The following is a 16,377-nucleotide window of genomic DNA, read 5'->3' on the forward strand; positions in this document are numbered from 1 at the left end:
CCTCCCTGTCTGAGTGTTGCAGGCACCAGAGTGTCTCCATTGGAAAACCCCTAAACATACAGTTTCAGCCAAAACTGGTTTAATGATAGTCTAGTGAGAGCTTGACAGGCTTTTTTTTTTCTTTCTAAAAAAAAAAAAAAAAAAAGAAAAAGGGGCACTTTTTCCCCTCCCCCCCTCAATTTTTTTTTCTTAACTTCTTCGCCGCTTTTGTGAAAGCTGCCGCCGTAAAACACAAGGCAAATTAAAAAAAATAAATTGCCTTAAATTGCTTAACAGGCTTGATGAGACAAAGCCTGGTGTGTTGGAGTGGCTGCAGGGAGCTCTGCGGCTGCTTTTGTATGATTTCAGAGGTGAATTTAGATGGCTGGAAGATAGATGGGTGCCAGATGCAGTTTGACACAGATTCCGGCAGCTGCTCCTGCGCGAGGTTTCATTAGCGGTGAGTTAGCGAGCGGCAGAGCGCCGGCGAGGCCCCCAGCGCTGCGCCGACAGCCAGAGCACTGAAACAATACAATATTCGCTAAGTGATTTTAATCTGGGAGATTAAATGACACCCAGTTGGTTTCCCGACTTAGAAAGCCAGCACGGTATATAAAGCTGTTCGTGGCACTCACTCTACCCTTGTCACATACGTTCATACTGAGAGTGCTTTCCCCAGCCCCTCCATCCTGAAATGGGCAGAGAAGGGTTGATTTTGTGTCGCAGACATATTTTTCCATCCTCGCCGTATAATGTGCTTTTAACTACAACAGGAAACATTGGCCTCACTTCAGCAAATGCTTACATTGGACCAAAGTGCTCGCGTGCTCCTGCTAAGCGCGGGCGAAACTGTTTGAAAGGTTAGGGCCACGGTCTGTAAAGTGAACGGCTTCCTTTTTAATAGATGGGCAAGTCCCAAAGTCAGGAAGCAGTCGGCATTTACGGGCTTGGGCAACTGGGTTTGGTTTTAAATAAACCAGTGTGCTACAATGGATGACTTGATAGAAATGCTGGAGGAGCTGCTGTTCTCCAGGCAGATGAAGTTTTATTTGTGGAAATGCACTAAAGATTAAGACTTGGTGAAGGGAGGGAAAATGTAGAATAATCAAACTATGCAATACAACGTAGGCTGACTTCAAGATTCTTATAGGGGGACTTCATGGGCTTTATTTTGGGAATCCTCTCTGTGGCACGTTCACTGTGTGGTTATTGAGGCTTTCTATATGTTTTTTGTATCTCTAATTGCTTCAGCAAGTAAAACCCTGACTAGGGGAAAAAAAAAAGGTTTTCTCCTCTGATAGATAGGAGAAAGTATGTAGAGAAGCAAACAAACAAAATCTCTTTTCTTTCACATGTGCCACCTGAATTTTGCCTTTACATATTTAACTGCTGATGTCAAACTACTCTGTTCACTTTGAGTCATTTACTATCCTCACAGTAAGCAGACAAACTAGCCTTTCCCCCCCCCTCCAATAAATATGCGAGTTGGATATGTATGGGCTGCTGTCTTTGGATCTCAACTGTTGTTTGTTAGTGCATGTTACGATTCTGTTTCTAGATGCCTTTGGTAAATACCCCATGCATGGCTTCAATTAAGCTTTCTATATTGAGAAAGTATGCCTTAATTTATCAGGTTAAAGATATCTCTGTTACATCAATTTGTTCACAGTGTGTTGTGACCTAATCAACTAGGGATGTAAGCCATTTCATGAGGAGTAATTACTCAACAACAAAAAATGTCTCTCTTTCCTAATAGCCGTGAGTGAGTTGGCTAATTGGAATCCATTTTGGTGGTGGCAGGTCAGTGATCAGGAGGTGGCTTTCCTGGCTGGCTTCTAGGTGGGAGGGAGAAGGCAGCAGCACCAGAAACACAGAGCTGTGACTTCCTGAGGTCACTGGGAGAGCTTCTCTAAGTTCGATCAGTGTCACATTTGCTGGCATTGGGGTGTCCTCATGATCCCCTTTACCACCAATGCTGTGACAGTTTGGTCAGAACCCTCTACTGGATATTTTTGAGGAAAAGAATTCACGAGTGGGTTGGAAATGACAGATCTTCTTTCAAGACTTGCAAAAGAGTTCTGGTGGTGTTATTGTTAGTGGGGGCAGGGGGCTGCAGCGATGTTCCCATGTGACAAATCTTCATGGCCTGGCTGGGCCTCGGTCAGGAGATGATGTGAAGTTTAGGGGCGATGGCTCATTATGTCTCTACTCAGATTAACTTATGACAGTGACAGAGCAATTTTTGCTTTCAGTGCTGCATCACTGCTAGTCCTGCTAGGGGTGTTGTGCAGAGGCATCTTCTAGATGACCCTACTGGTTGCTGTCCTGTTTTTCTACTTGATAGATCATTGAGGTGCATTCTGGTTTTTTCTTTTATTTTGTTTCCTCCCCTCCTTGGCTTCAAACCTGGCTGAGAGGGAGGTGGAGAGGAAAATCCTCATGAATTAACATTATTTCCCTGGTGGGCTTTGCTGCCATTTTATCTAATTACGCCTGCTGTTTTCCAGATCACATTGTAAGCATTTGCATGAAGGGGCTTTCACTTACCTCCTCAAGTAAATTAAATAACAGCCCTTAGGCTGGGCTGACAGCATAATGCATTTTCATGTGGGAGATCAACAGCTCCCATACCTTGAGATGGGAAATGCTGAAATGACAGGGAAGCTCTGTGCTTTTGTCTCAAATTAGGGCAGCTAGACGGGGTTAGGGCCACTTTGAAAATGCCTGCTGCTGGCTCTTGTGGTGTGTAGGGATTGGTAGGAAGAGAGGGGCACATAGGGATCTGCAGAGGGCCACAGAGAACAGACTCATGAGGATCCACAAGCTACGTGCAAGATGTGCAGGAAAGCCAGGGAAAGCAAGGCTGTTGTCAGCAGGTTTAAATGCACAGCCCTATTGGGAAGTGTGAAGGGATCTGCAAACTGTGGAAGATTGGAAGCCACAGACATAAAGCAAATGAGAGGTGCAGGCCCTGCCCTGAGGATGTTTACAGCTTGACTTTGTGGATGAGGAAGGCTGGACTTGTGTGGAGAGCTCAGGAAATCAAAACACACGGCCTTGACTTTCATTTCCACAATAAGCCAGCCCGTAGTTTCCCTGTGCTCCATTTCTTCAATTTGCAAAATGAGGCAGTAGTCCATCTGCTGAAATGACAGTCCGCTGCTCTCCTTGCCTGACCCGTTACTCCCAATGAGTATCCAGCCCTGGGAATTATCCTCCTCCAAATGCTTCAGAGCTCCCAGAGCCCTTCATGATCCCAGCCTCGTGGGCTGATCTGGTCCCTTCCCTGTGTTACACATCAGAAATGTAGATCAGCCCTTCCTTGGCTGTGGTCACTCCTTCATTGCTTTGATATAGGTGTGAGCTTCTGAGGAGGGGAATGGGAAGGCAACAAATGACCATGAGGAAATGTATTTCTTCAGCTCCTGATCAGCCCAGGCTTATCCTGGTAGAAAAGAGGATGTTGATGGGAAGGCTGAGAAGATGAGTTCCACTTCCCCCTACCATTAGGCTTGGCCAAGCCTTGGGTAGCCCAAAATTCTGGTGTCCTCTTGGATTCTTTCTTTACAGGACCTGAAATGGGGACATGCCAGCAAGTGCACGGTCAAACTGAGTCAGCACTTGGAGAGTGAGGAGGAAGGGAAGGAAATGGACCTCTACAGCAAGTAGGGAATTTAATCCCTACTCTGGCATGCTCATGTTGGTCATGAATGGGGGTCAGCAACAGGAGAGGCTGCTTAGCTTGGGAGGCTGTGCCTGAGTTACACAAAGCTCCCACCACGTAGGTTTTTCATGTAAAGGAGGAAAGGTGATATTTGTTCATTTAGTTCTCTGTAACTCTGTGATGACAGTGACCCTCTCAGTATTACACCTGTAATGTTGAAGTACCTTCTAGCTTTTGGTACTAATTCCTTTTATCCTGTGTCATTGGTTAGGGATTAAGGAAATCATGCAGATCACTAAGATCTGCTTGAAGGAGTCTTCAGTGACTCGCTTTTGTCTAGGGATCTTTGCTGAAGAAATGCAATTTACTTGTTTTTCTTTAGAAAATCAAGTTTTCTGTTCCATCAAAACATGGTTCCAGGTTGAGGGTGGAGGAGAGCTAGAAATGTTAGTGTGGTGGGTGTGTAAACACCTTTTAACTTACATGTTAAAGCATCTTGGCTCTTCCAAGTAGCTAGAGAACTACTTCATGATGCATTTCTGTGTCTGAGATGAATTTTGAATGCCAGTGAGATAATGAGATTTATCAAATAAAAAGCCTGTCTTTCACTTTGTTCAAGCTTGGCCTCATGCCTCAAATACATGGAGTTTAGCTCAGAAGCAGCTTGTAATTTGTATCACAAAACCACCGTGTGTAATTCGTGATGGACGGTGGCCACTGAGTGCGGGAGGTTTGCAGTTGGGATGTGCTGATGGCTCCTGCTGACGTTCGTGCCTGGCCCGAGTGACTGCAAGGGGCAGAGCACCAGTGAGTGGTCACCACCAGGCTACCCTGGGAGGAGAGGCTGAGGAGGTGTTTGCCTCTATGAATCAGGGATTCAGGTTTAATGTCAATCACTTTTTAGCATGAACTTGCAGGATGTTCACGATGCAAGACATTGTGCTGCTTTTAACGTGTATGGGGAGATGATTCAGGGCTGATACAGCTGCTTCAGTGATCTGGTAGTATACATCCCATTATCATTATTCACTCACATTATTCACTGTTAGAAAGCTTTCTAACAATTCATGATATTTCTCAAGCTCTCATCCCCTCCTCTCTCTTTCTAAAAAAACTAATTTAATTTTATTATTATTATTCTTCAGATTCCTGCTGTACACATCCCCCAAGCAGGTGGGAGGGGGAGTTGGTGGGTGATGACTTGGCTTTGTTGGAACTTCACTTAATGCAGGGTGGGGGCAGAGAAAATGAAGCTAAATTACGCAGATCCTGAAGGCACAGCTAGTGCACTGCATCACTTGTGAGCATGACTAGAACTGAAAATGAATCACAGCCTTGTTAGACACGGTATGTGTCAGTGCATGTGGGCAGAAATATCATTCAGCGAGAGAGAGAAAAAGACAGAGAGACTACATCTTTTAAAGTGTGCTGGTCCCTCTGAAATCACTGTAGTATGTAACCTCATGGGTGAAAGCTGGGAAACAGTGGGACAGCTGCTCTTGGATGCTTAACCTTGTCGATTTTTTTTTTCCTTTCCGAAGGTTCAGAAGGAGTCTGGATTTGTCAGCAGTGACACATATTTTCTAAACAAGAAAAGGCTCTAATTGCAAGCTCAGGTTTGAACCCACTGTTGAGGACTTTAAAGTACAGCCACTCATTTGGGGCTAGATTTGAATGTGGAGTTGCTTCAGCCTGTGTGTTCATTGTGCATGAGGAAGCAAATGTGATTTGCTCTTTGTGTAAACTTTTGATGGTTGCATGTACCCATGAACACACAGTACACACACGTGCACACTGAGCCAGTTCACATATTCCAGAGACAAAAATCCAGCCTGGTATTTTAACCCTCGTTCTTGCAGCTGTATAATTCAAACATTCTATTTCTAGAATGGAAATTGGTTTTGCAGTTCAGTTGCAGTGTGACAGGGCCACATCAGGTGATTTGATGGAGAGATGCTGGGATCAGCTGGCCACTAAAATCTGCTAGATTTGTGTTTGTGTTCCAGAAGATACTTGCCACAAGTGATAGCAACGTTCCTAAAGAAGCTCTCCCACCTCCTGCAGAGACCTATCCATAGCAGCCAGCAAGCAGCAGCCATCTTAAAATTCCCCCCCTTGGCACACTAAAACCATACTTTTTCAAAGCCAGATGGAATCAACCAGTGTATTCTTTAAGGGATTTTGGCTGTGCATTTTTGAACGTTGTGCTTGATGCCTGTGCTCAGTCATTGGCCTGTTATGTGTGATGTGTTCTATGATTTAAAAGCTGATGATTCTAGACACTAGCCTGAGTTTTTAATAAGTGGCTAGAGATATGTGGTTTCTCCTCTGTCCCCCTCCCACAGACCAGGTGCTTTGTACTTTCTGAACGTGCAGTGGTTTTTTGAACGTTGTGAAGGATGTAAACTGCAGCTGAGAACACAACAGTGCACCTCACCCTGCCAAAAAAAAAAAAAAAAAAAAAAAAAAAAAAAAAAAAAAAAAAAAAGAAGGGAAAATATAAAAACCCCCACCATCAGTAGCTTTTTAAAATCCTGGTCATCATGTGGCATTCCCAGAATGTCCATACATACTAAACAAAAGAGGGAAAATGGGAATAGCTTGCGATTTTCTGACTCTTAACGTGACTTTTTTTTGGGAGGAAGGCAAGGAAGGGATCCGTATTTGCGACAAATTAAAAATAAGTTTTAATTACTTAGAGTAAGAACATGTTCTGGAAAGTAAAGATTTTGGACTTAATGTGCATGGAACAAAAGGCCGTTGTGAGCTATGTACGAGAGTTGCTGCGAGTTTGTATTCTGCCCTTTTTTTTCTGTGGGAGTTATTTCCTGTTGTTGACTAGAGTTCTTTATTTAGAACCACCTAGCTACTGAATGACGGCTCGCTTGCAAGAAGAAAAAGTGTGATTAAAACTTGCTAAGGCTTATTCCAAGATCTCCCCACTTCCATTTATTTAAGGGGAATCTTTGCTAAATGAAAGAAAATGAAGTTCAAAACGACAAATGTGTTTCCTTCTCATTATTGTGCCCACATCAGCTGTGGCAGCTAGCAAAAAGATCTTGCTGAGGTCTTTCACCTGAACATCTCATGAAAGACAATGTTTCTCTTACAGAGGTGATTTGGTTTAGGTTGTTCAGGTTTTCAAACAGAAGCCAATCCATCAAATGCCAGGCCTCCCTTTTTGCTGGCAGGAGTAATGCACTGATGTTCTTGGGGGCAGCTCTTTTTATGAACCCCACAACTCGAGTAAGGAGCAGGCACTTGCACTTTCCCAGCTGCTCAGAGAAGGAAAAGTTTCCTTTGAAGAGCACTGCCAGCAAAAAGAAGTTTCTGTATGCTGACCTTGGCAGTAGTATTTGGGCATGTGTGTGGAGTCAAATTCTCTGCACTTTGACATCTCCTAACTTCTTTTGCTCTTGTGGCAGGGGCTGAACATCCAGCAAGAGTATAGTAAAGTTAGCAGAAGAGCAGATTCAGCAGGAAAAAGAAAAAGATTTAACATGAAGGTTAACTCTACTGTAGGTAGTAGGTAAGCAAACAGAGTAATTTGGGTTTATTACGACTCTTTTGCTTAACAAGAAGCACACTAGGAATGTCCCCTGAGTGCGGATGACTAGAAAATGCACTGGGGCAAGATAGCAGATGGACAATCATCCCTCCTTGGCTTGGCTGGCCCCTTGCTGTGAGCCTCTGGCAGAGGGTGCCTCTTTCTGCCCAGCCCTGGTGCCTCTCTGCAGTACCTGGGGCTGGCTGCTCTGGGTGGGCAGGTTCTTCACTCTGCAGACGGGAGTTATGGCTCAGTCCTTGGCACCTTCCCTTCTACAAATGAATCCAATAGAAACTGGTTTGTGAAGTTGAACCTCTGCAGGAAAGTGGATCTCTGTGGAAGAGAGAGGGGTTTGGGAGCCTTCTGCCCTTCCCACGTGTGCTGGGAAAGTTAGTGGCTGGGAGAAGAAGCAGGAAAAGCCTCAGGGATGGACCTTGTGTTATTTTCTTCTCCTGCTGCTGTCCAGTGGTCAAACAAGGGAACACCTTGGACTTGGTGGCAGCACCATCAATGGGAATGCAGCTCCTCCTCCTCGTTTCTCTTGACTTGTTCCCCTCTGTACTCCTGTTTTGCCCCCTCACCAAGGCTAAAATAAAAATAAAAGAGGACAATTATTACTGTTTGAATAACCTGCTTATGGCTGTCAGAGAAAACCACCATAGGCTTTAGGGAGCCATATGCCACATGCGGCACCTTCTTCCCTACCTCCATACCATCCCTGCTCAAGACATCTCTTTTTTTTTTTTCCTGCTATTTTCTTTTGCATTCCTTCAAATGCCCACACGTGTTATGTCATATGGGTGTGACCAGACAGAAGAGCTGCCTCTCCCCTCTTCCAGACCCTTGCCACATTTCAAGGACATTAGCAGCCCAGAACCACTGTGGGAGGAAGAAAAGAGACCATTAAGAGGTGTGAAAGGAAGGGGAATCTGATGATAAATGGTGGATTTTCAGCTTTTTCCATTGTCCTGTTGGTAGGACCTAAATGCTGGGTGGGTTTCCAGTGATTCAGTGTTTCATCCTTGCTTGGGAATACTAATTAGGTGTAAACCTCTTTTAGCCTTTGGCTAATGGTCACTATAAATAAACAGCTTCCTTTAAAGTGGAAGAACGTAAAAAAAAAAAAAAAAAAAAAAAAAAAAGGTTAGATGAGAACCTAAATTAATTTGTGCAGTTCCCTTTTTCTTCAGAAAGATGAAATGCATTTCTGACGGTTACGGGGTGGTTTTAGGTAGAGTTAAGAAATGCAGACATCACCCACAGTCTGTTTACCTGCATATACAGTATGAGCTTCTGCTGACTCTTAGCCGTGCTAGCACTAGGGAATGTAGAAAGACAAAATGAATCATTACCACAGGCATAGTCACTAAAAGCATCTGATGTACTCATTCAGTCTTTTTTTTTTTTTTTTTTTTTTTTTTTTTAATCTCCTCTTTGCGCATAATCTAAGGAGTTGCACATTTTGTGAAGGGTTAAAACAGAAAGATTTGTGCATTCACTGCATTGACTCAATGAGTTCAATTCTGTATGATCTTCCATTATTTGTAGAGGAACAGAATGGCAGTGGGAGTTAATGCTGCTACATTTGATGTTCTTGTGCTAGGTTTTCTGCCAGCTCCTTTTTTGGGTTTTTTTCTTCCTCTTCTGAATTTGGCCCCACAAATTCAACTTCTGTTTTATTGGGGTTTGTTGGTTATGGCTTTTTGCCTTTTTTTTTTTCTTTAAAGAAGTGTGGTGTAGGTCACTCACTGTTTGCTTAAAATTAGACCCTCAGAAACCTTTGTCTGAAAGGAGTACAAATAAACATAGTCTGTAAAGAATTTTGCACCTGGGACAGTCAGAGAAAGGATTTATCATTGTAAATTTGAATTACTTTGAAAATGCCTCTATCTTGGTAAGCGTTCTTTGAATCTAGAGACTCCAAGAAGCTGCAGAAACTAGTTTTAAACAATAGGCTCAAGCCTCCAAATCTGTGTAAGAGCATTAATGTGCTTTACAGGTTGTATTCCAGCCAGGAAAAGCAGCTATAGGTGAGTGCATTCATTTAGATGTCCATGTATTAACTGGTGTTTTCATAAAAATAAGGATTGAAATAGCTTGTTGTTGGTTTGGGTTTGGATGGGTTTTTTTTCTGGTAGCGCATCTGAGCACAAACACGTTTAACTCCAGTGACATGGTTTAAGTCCTGCATAACATATTGAAATGCTGTGTAACATCCTACATCAGCACTGTAGCCACAACACCATTTTGATTGTGCCCTCCCAGCCTCAAACTCATTGTAACACTGCTTTAATGCAAGAAATCTCAGCAGGAACATCCACTTCTAGAAGCCTCTGGTCACCCCACTGGTGGCCCCATTTGGTCTATCAAGCCTTTGGGATCTGAGCAGGGTTGAGCAGTGCTAAACATATTCCAACCTGCCTATGCACTCAGGCCTCTTTCAGGGTTCAAGAGTGCTTTGGAAAAGTGTGGGGGGCATCTGTGCTCCAGAATTGTGTGGCTCCATGGAAGTCTTGTAGGAGTAGCTTTGCTTCAGGAAAGGATTGTAGTCTGTGCAGCCAGAGCAGTAGTAGAGCTGTTCTCCCCTGGTGAACCAGGAGCAGGTGGTCCCTCAAAACTGGGGGCATGGTGGAGACCTTTGTGCTGAAGTGTGTGTGGCTTTGCATGTTTGACAGCCCCACGTTGTTAAGATTTTCAGGCTCGTGTTGGGTTTGTGCTCAAGACTGGTGGGTGGCCCGAAGTCTTCTGGCTTGATTGCAGCGACATCTGTTTACACCAGTGGTTAATTAGGCCTGAAGAATGGCCATCTCTCTATTTCCCCCACCGTTTCTGTGTTTTTTCTTGATTAGAAGTATTCTCTCCTCAGCTCTAAAACAGAGGCTTTGGTTTTATCTGCAGATTTTTTTTTCCCCTCTTGATCCACTGGCCCTGGTATTAGATGAATATCAGGACATCAGCGTAGCCTCTCTTCAAAAAAAGTAACCAAGTATTCCAGAAAAGAATGACTTGTGCTTTTGATAGAGGCTGCAGAGTGAGCTTTGAAAAGGAAAGAAAAGCAGCCTGAAATTGTTTAAAACTCAGCTCAGTGCAGAGTACAATTCACTGTGTCACAAGAAGCAGGATTGGAAAGGGGAGGCTGTTTTAGGAGCCTGTGTGCCGTACAGGCAGTGCCAGTGTGAACAGTCTGGCCTGGGCCAGGAATGAAGCACATCTTGCAGGGGTTGCAGCCCAAATGGGATTTGGAAAAGAACAGAGATTTTTTTATCAAAAGGCAGAAAGATGTGAGGAGATGTACAGCAACGGTAGGCAGCTCAAACCTCTGTCAGAGGACAGTGTTTCAGCTGGAGCAAGGATGATGCACACCAACAGTCTCCAGAGGACTGGGAGTGCACAGGGAATTACAGAGGGAGGGAGTCATCTCCGTGCATGAGGAATGCAGCAAAACCTCCTCTGACTAAGCCAGCTAATGCACACTGCTTTTTTTTTTTTTTCCTGATAATCCTGTTCCATAATATTTCCTTAATAATTTAGTATGTGAAGAGTAGCCCTTCTGAAAAGCATCTAAATCACCAATCTAGATGAAACCTTGCTACCCCTGTCGTTCACACACACTGGGGACTTATTTGGTATGGCTGTTGGAGAGCTACCCTGGAGTTAAAGGTTGGGCTTTTTTTCCTTAATTACTTAACAAATTTACCATGTGGCACAACCCTTGGTAGTGCCAAGCAATAGCTTCCTATTACTAGACTGAACAGGCCTGATCCTGTGTTACCAAAGCCAAAAGCAGTATTTGGGAACCGACCTTGTCATCAAAATCTGTAGGAAGCTCAGAATAACTATACAAAAGGGGTTAGTTGCACTCAGAATATTGATTCATGAGCTCCCTCGTTTTTTGCATTGCTGTTCATTTTACCCAAAGAAGATCAACTGCCCAACTGGACATATAATATATGATACTGCATTACAACTAAGGCTGCATTTGGTCATACTCATTAATTAAACTGATTTCTCCTGTAGGGTTTTTTTTCCTAGAGAACTAACTGAGAATGATAATTAAGCGTATTATGCATTCTAGGGAACAGTGTTTCTCCTACTGCCACAAAAACATAAAAGGAGAAAAATATGAACTAAAGCAGAAAATGAAGGGGGGGAAAGAGCTAAAACTGGAGTGAGAAGGGGTAGAGCATTCCTTCCTTTGGTTTTTACTGACTCCTATGCCTTGGGACACATGGGACAGCCTTGTTAGAGTGGAATAGTTGCAGCAAAATCCAGGCAAAAATAGAAGAAAAAGCCATTGAAATCCCAAGGAAAGCAGCCCAGCTCCCAGGTGTAGCTCCCTCCCTGCTCGTGTACAGGTGCAGACTGCAGTAATGCAGCACCCCAGTTTGTTACTGAGGAACTTGTTTTTATTTGTGGCCGAGACTCATACGAGAAGGGCCCTACTCTGGGAGGTCAGTGCTGAGCCTGACCAGAGATGGCACGAGGTGTGAGCAGTGTTTAATCGTGCCTTTGCTTGCACTGTGCTTTTTCCTTACCCAGGAGAGCCTTGCTGCTCGAGTGGAACGAGCAGCTCTGGCTGTAGGCAGGCCCTTTGTTTAGCTTTTCCCAAGTTACCAGTGCTGAGGGGGCCTTTATTCACAAAAAGCTGTCTGCTCTGGGGGCAGTATTAGGTGTTTGCCTGCCAGCGCCTGCATGCACCAAAGCAAAGAATCCAGGCAGAAAATGAAGTTGTGCTGAACAATTACCTGATGAAATCTCGTAATATTCGTATGTACTGCAATCAGAAAGGAAAAGGCCAAGGATGCAATTAGAAGCATAGGAAGCAGTTCACTCCCTCTATTTTTAAAAATGCAAGGGATGCCAACATTCCAGCACACCAAACTTTGCCAGTCTTTCCTAATTAGCACACATGTTGATGGGCAGATTACCTGGCAGTCTGTAGTGTTTCTAATGAATTGATTCGTGAAGTCCAGTGTCTGTTTCCCTCTTCCCAATCTTTGATTTCTGTTTGTTCATTTATTACCTTGTTCATTAATTTATCTTCACTGCAGGGTGGTTTTTGAATGATTTTCATGAGAGCTGGCCTCAGATAGGCTTTGACCATCCTTGCTCAGATACAGGGCTGCACTCAGGCTATGCCTGTAGCCCACATCAGGTCGGTACGGCCGCAGAAAGACACAGCTCAGCTCCTTCTCTTTTACTGTGTCATCTTCTCATGTGAGCAGCTCAAGGGCCTGTGTCAAGGCTACGACTGCACAACTAAACTAAACCAAACCTGTGCTGCTGCTGCTGCTGCCTGGGAAGCCCATGGTTCTGAAATGGGATGCATTTTGAGTGGCTCTTCCTAGTAGACAATCAGACTTTTCCCCCCTCCTGCTCCTGCAGGCTCTGGAAACCTCTGCCGACACACTTCCTAGCACAGCGTTTTGTGGCTCCTTTGCAGGCTGCTTCTCCTTGCTTACTGACGTGTTCGGGCACACTGCATTTGGGTCTTGCAGGCACCTTCTGGTCAGGCCACTCCAGAGCTGCAGAGCCGAGTTGCTTGTCCAGAAAGGTCTCTCTCCATCAGGTGCGAGGCCATGTGAGGAGCAGCCAGCAGCGGGATTATTCTCCTCGAGTAGCCCAACCTGGTCCCGCCAGGCCGGAGCCTGTGCTGTGCACGGAGCACAGGAAGGAGCTCTATTCATATCGATTCCTATCGTGACCTATGCTCAGCCGGGAGTGCTGCTGAGTGTGGATGCAGGTTGTACCAGCTGCGCTCAGAGGCACAATCTGAGTTACAGCGTGACTATAAACTCCTGCCAGGAAAGGCTCGGGAGAGTTACAGTAGGAAACAGGAGGGGCGGTGAGCTTTTTCTTGTGCCGGTGTAAAATCGGAGCGAACCGAGCGAAGTCAGTAAAACTCCAGCGACACGGGCTCGGGCTTTTTACTGCCCAGTGTGTGTAACATGGGCAAGATCAGGGCCGTGCATATCGGGCTGGAGCCCAGCTGCTTATTTAGCAAATGTTTGTGGTTGTGCCTGCGGTGCGGGCGATAGCAGCGCACACACCCAGGCGCGGGGACTGTAAACCTGCTGCGGACTTTGAGCTCCGGAAGGCCGGCGCTGCTCGCCTGGGCGCATCCACGGCCAAATTGCGCAACGCCACATCCCGCTGACTTACAAATCTGCTGTAAAGGAGGGCGGAATGGGGCCCTGAAAGTCAGTGAATCGGCCAACAATGTGCGAGTATTACAGATATTCTCTGTGGCTTTGGAGTAGGGCAGGAGCCCATTGAGCAGGTATCGCTCAGGCCTTAAAGAAAATGAAGTTTTTCCTTTTATTTAGTGATTTTATTGTGATGGAGGTAATCTCAGGGAGAGAGAGGCTTGTTTCCCCAGGCAAAAGGACCAAATTTCAGTGCCCTGCTGCTGGAAAGCATCCAGCCAGGGAGATTCTGTTTTAATGTTTGCCGGCTCCTGGGCAATTCGCAAATCACTCGTCAAAATCTAGTAAAGGGCTCGTGAATTGCTTTGCTGATTGGTTTAGGGGTAACTCTGGGCCACAGATACGGGATGAGAGAGCTTGGATCGCTTTAAAGGAATGGCTGATAGCACGGATGGAAAGGGAAGGTGTGCTGAGGCCTCCAAACCCGTAAAATAAAACACTTTTTAGACATGATGTCCTTTCCTTCCTTTTTAGTGAGTTCAGCTGTGTTCAAGTGCCAGTCCTGGTGTTTAAACATCAATTCGATGGGACCTTTTCAATTCTAATTTCAAGGATCCATAAAATCAGCTCTTAGTCTCCTTTTATTTTGGCAGATTCACTTTTTAAAATTGTTTAGTGTTGTTTTTCCTTTTTGGATTTTTGTCAGGTAGAGTTTCCGGGATAATAAAACCTTTCTTTTAAAGGTATCCTTCTTTTCCTTTCTAACTGTAAATGGAACTTAGTTTCTAGCAAGACCATCATCTTGATTGATCACAAATCATTACAGACCGTTTTGAGCATAATACCTAAACGAGTCGTGGTATTAACGACTAATAATCGCCTTTATATTAGGTCTTAAAGCTTTATTGTCCCGAAGTACAACCGGTTTAGTGGAACATGAAAGGCCGGAACGATCCGAGATGCCTGCCGGGGCCACAGCCAAAACTGTAGGGTGTTTGAATCGCCTTTAACAGCGCCGGCCGGGATTGCGGCCCCTTCCGAAACACAATCAATCGAGGTGACTTAAAAGAATCATCTTCTTTCCAGATAGCGCCTGGTGCCGAGCGCTTCCCTCCTTCCCCAAGTCTCGGCGCGCCGGAACATCCCCGTTCGGCCTCATTTCTGTGCCTCGGTGGTACCCGCACAGCCCAAATTAGCGGCGAGGATTCCACGGACGGGGGCCGCCGCCTCCCTCGGCTCCCAGGTGAGCTCCCGGGCCGGGGGGCGGCCGGCAGCGCTCCGGGTTTCCCCCACATCCCCTTCTCGCCCCCGCTCTGCTTGGCCCGGCCGGGGCTTGGCCGGGGGTGCGGGCGGGGGATTTGGGGCTGTACCGGGACAATCCGGGGCCAGCCCCGCGTCCCGGCCGGCTCCCCGGCACCGGATAGCAGGGATACTTGTCATATTTGCGGTCGGGGAGCGCTGGCACCCGTCTTTGTGCCGGGCCGGCGCTCCCCGGGGAAGGCTCGGGGGCTGCGGGGGCCGCCCGGGGCCGGGGCACGCGTGGGCAGCGCGGGGAGCGGGCGGGGGAGGAGGAGAGGAGGAGGAGGAGGAGGAGCGGCAGCAGCAGCCGCGGGGGCCGGGGGGCGGGGGAGGAAGGCCGGGGCCGAGGCGGAGCTTTGACGCGGGCCGGAGGGTGAGGAGCTCGCCGGAGCCGCCCCTGTCGTCAGTGCTGGCGGCAAGTGCTGCGAGCCGGGGCTGGCGGTGCCTCCTCCTTCTCCTCCTTCCTCTCCTCCTCCTCCATTGTATAATGCTGCGTGATCGCAGCCACCGGGGCACAGCGGAGGCTTAAATCCTCACGCCGCCTGCTCCTGCCTCCTCCTCCTCTTTTTCCTCCTCCTCCTTTCCTCCTCCTCCGCATCCCACCCGGCCCCTCCCCGGAGCGGCGCGGCGAGGAGCGACATATGGAGCTGCTCTAGGGCGAGAGTTTCCGACCTCCCCCTCTCCATGCTTTAGTTCTCAGGTGGAGCTGCATGTGGTGAGTGCGGCTGGGGGGCATCGGGGGGGGGAAAGGAAAGGGGGCAGGGGCCGGCGACAGTCCCCCACCCCCTCTGGCTTTGCGAGTCATCGGGGCTTGTTTTATCTCTACCTTTAAATTGGTGCCCGGGCAGAAAGAGCCCGAGGCGCGGGGATCCTCCCCCTCTCCTCCGGGTTGGGGTGGGGGGGGTGTTCGCGCTGAGATGAACAGAGGAGGGAGAGCGGCGGAGTTGACCTTAAAATACGCCCCCTCCCCCGCCGGTGCGGGGGGATCCCGAGCCGAAGCAGGTGCTGCGGGTAGCTGGAATACACTTTTTTGTCGAGGCGGCTGTGGCGGCCCCGGCAGCGCGGCCGGTTCTGCTCTCCGGAGCCGGGCTCCCTCCGCGCCGCCCGGTAAGTTCCCTGTGCGCCGGGAGCCCCTGGGGCTGCAGCCTGGTCCCTTCTCCGGCAGGAGCCGGGGCTTCGGGGAACCCCGAAAAGTGCGTGCCCTACCGCCGGGAGAGCTGAAAGGGCCCGGGGGAGACTTTCACTGCGCTGTAGCAGGGCTGACATATGGCTGGGCAGGAGCCGGCTGGCCCCGCTGCCTGGCCCTGTTCAGGGGTTGGTGTTAGGGCAGGGATTAGCCTGTCTTCTCCCTGAGCAAGAGCGCGCATGGGTCTTCCTTGGGAGCACCGCCAGCGCGGGGAGACTGCCGTCTGGGGGAGATTTTGTGAGTAAGGTGGTTCGGCTTTTGGAAGCGACGGCAAAAAATGTATATTTATTAGGATTTTCTTCGGGGTGGATGAACGCTTGGGGAAAAAAAAAAAAAAAAAAAAAAGCTTTTGCGGTGCCACTTTGATTTAGAGCGTTGGCTGCTTTACTCACATCAGGATCTGGAAAAATAAGTTCTTCCTAAGCGTGAAAATAGGAGTACAGTTACCTGCTGTCATTTCTTGCGTTTTGTGAAACACAGCTGGAAAACCCAGGGCCACTTCGGTTGGAAATCTATGGAGGGGGTTGTGTGGTGTCCAGGGGGCCCCTTGGTGGCT

The 16,377-nt window shown here is 47.2% G+C and overlaps 1 protein-coding gene across 4 annotated transcripts in view; it reads left to right on the forward strand.

Annotated features, from left to right (window-relative positions):
* The window catches only part of SERTAD2 (SERTA domain containing 2), a 76,976-nt gene that overhangs the window by 40,475 nt on the left and 20,124 nt on the right, over positions 1-16,377 (forward strand). The window contains exon 1 of one of the 4 annotated variants that reach the window (XM_083858159.1): positions 14,264-14,579. The exons of 2 other annotated variants lie outside the window; for them this stretch is intronic. The gene's annotated coding sequence lies outside the window, so the exon portion shown is untranslated. Of the gene's footprint in view, positions 1-14,263; positions 14,580-15,012; positions 15,351-16,377 lie in introns of those variants that run through there. One more of the 4 variants, XM_083858156.1, reaches the window with a different exon arrangement.

This window comes from Zosterops lateralis (genome assembly GCF_965231275.1).
Source record: "Zosterops lateralis genome assembly, chromosome: 3".
Taxonomy (NCBI): Eukaryota; Metazoa; Chordata; class Aves; order Passeriformes; family Zosteropidae; genus Zosterops; species Zosterops lateralis.